At 30.7% G+C, this 2,493-nt stretch overlaps 1 long non-coding RNA gene across 1 annotated transcript; it reads left to right on the top strand.

Moving 5' to 3' along the window:
• The first annotated feature begins 711 nt into the window (after positions 1–711).
• On the top strand, positions 712–1,508 carry LOC131611122 (uncharacterized). Its single transcript, XR_009286763.1, has 3 exons — positions 712–871; positions 972–1,077; positions 1,193–1,508. It is a non-coding gene; the product is annotated as an uncharacterized LOC131611122 (long non-coding RNA).
• The last annotated feature ends 985 nt before the right edge of the window (positions 1,509–2,493 follow it).

Here is a 2,493-nt window from a genome sequence, read left to right as displayed (position 1 = left end):
AACCTCTAATAAAAAGATTTTAAACCATTTTAAAAAAAAAAATACTGTTGGGAGGTCAATTCACCCCTCCCTTATAGACTGTTTCTTTATCCATATATATTCTCAACAAAACATGTAACTAATAATGTATTACTCCACTTGAGTCTCATTTTAAGCAAGGATTCCAAAAATCCTCAAGATGATATATGGTGTCAGCCAGTTGTAGCTGAGACAATACCTGTAGAAAAACTTCAATCGAATCTAAAAGCCCATACTATATAGAGGTACTTTAAACTATATTTGAAACTTTTATATATATATATATATATATATATATATATATATATATATATATATATATATATATATATATATATATATATATATATATATATATATATATATATATATATATATATATATATATATATTGTTCCTAAAACTAACTTTTCTAAGTTCAGAATTGCCATTACTCTTTTGAGAGTTCTCCTTCTCTATAATGAATGGATACAAGAGAAATAAAACTAAAATAATAATAATAATAATAATAGTAATAATATTTCGTTAAAATAAATGAGTTTAAATGAATCAATTTTTATGTGATATATTTATTAAGGTCAAGTGATCAAATAAGTGATCTAAAGATACAAACACATATCAACACACTTAAGAGACATTTAGTAACAACTTTAATTCAAAAAACAATTATCTTTGAAATTTAGTAAGTTTGTTGATTTCCTATAAATGTATCATTAGGTGTTCTAAACTATATAAAGTGATTAAATACTTTTTGTTTGTTACATGCAAAAGAAGGGGGAAATGACTAAACTTCTCAAGTTTGTGTATGTTATGTTCTTCTTAATTTTCCTATTTCATGTTGTAACTGATGCTAGTAAGTCCTTCATGTCTTCATGCTCAAGCTTTATTTTTTTATCTTATAAATATTTTAACCTTTTTTAATAATAGTATTTTATTATTAATTTGCAACATAGCTGGTGGTAATTGTACTTCTCTTCTTGATTGTGTACATACTCAATGTACATTATATGCAATGCCAATTTGCTTGGAGGATAAATGCATGTGTGTTTAATTGAATTGGTAAGTCGAAGAATTATTCTTTTAATTCTATGTCTATAGTTTTATTTTCATGATATTAATATGATTTTTTCACAATTTGACTTATAATCCCTTAACCATTTAATTTATTTGACAGGACAAGGAGAAGCACTCAAAACAAATGCTTTAGTCATCGATGGAAATTTATCATATAATTCGAACACAAATGTGATGAATATTGGGATATGGGTTATTGTGTGATTCTTGTTTTGATTATTGTTATATGTTTGTTTTTGATGTGTTAGGCTATTTTAAACTTTGAAGTTATGGTTATATTTTTGTATTTTGGTGGGTGGATGAATATTTATTTTATTTTAATTGGTATAATTATCATACTATTGTATAATTATCTCACTAAACAATTGTTAAACAATTTAATTAAATAATCCCGCTTTCTTTCTCCCTTTTGCTCTAAAGCTTTAAAATTGTCACTTACAATAATAGAAGAGATACATATTAATAATTGCAGAAATCCAACAGATCTATAACATAGACCAAACCACAACCCATTAGCAAATGAAACCATAAATCGAACGGAAAAGTCCCAAAATATGTGAATCGAAAAAATTGATTGAATGATGGGAAAAACCCACCAGTGTAACAAAACAACCATTGTGTCATACGGATGCCACTGTTGACCGTCGTCGTATGGATTCCAGCAGCCGCCGCCGACCCGCACTCCTCCCGTCGTCGTACTCCGGCCAGCCGTCGCCGTGCTCCAGTGGGCTGCAGCCGAACTCTATTTTTTCTGCCAGCTCTGTCGCCACCGCAATGCCTCGTTGTTGCACTCCAGGCCACCGCCATCTCTAATTTTTTTCTCGATTTCAGAAATTTCGACTTTATGAAATTTACGATTTTCTAGTTTATGCAATCTCATATATGTTTTCTTTCTCTTCATCACTTAAGGTTTTAAGGCATACTTCTACAGTCCCCACCTTGACTTGAAAACGTGGTGATAGCAATTTAGCCATCAACCACCTTGTTGATCTCTACCATATTGAACCATTATTAAACAACATTGATCAAGTTCAAAAAACCCTTAAACCTTGATCTCGCCACTTGCCTCCACTTGTTTCCAATCACCTTTTTCTGCTTAGGTAATCTAGCAAACCCACAAGAATGGTTTATCAACCATCGTTGACTCCACATGCCTTCGAACATATTCTTGAAGGTTCTTGTTTCTGTATCTCCAATTCATTATACTTAGAAAGTTGTTACAAGAGATTACAAATGAGTTACAAGAAAATAGTCTCCACCATCGGAGTTCCAAGAACAAACTCCTATTTTCTACCCAAGTGTTTCCCAACCTCTCTAACTCTCAATATATGAATCACTCAAGCCCAAGATAGCAAGAAGTATTGTCTGGTCCTTCTAGATAACTCTAAAAGGTTTCCCTAA

This window comes from Vicia villosa, linkage group LG6 (genome assembly GCF_029867415.1).
Source record: "Vicia villosa cultivar HV-30 ecotype Madison, WI linkage group LG6, Vvil1.0, whole genome shotgun sequence".
Lineage (NCBI taxonomy): Eukaryota > Viridiplantae > Streptophyta > Magnoliopsida > Fabales > Fabaceae > Vicia > Vicia villosa.
This window is presented reverse-complemented; position numbering and strand designations above follow the sequence as displayed.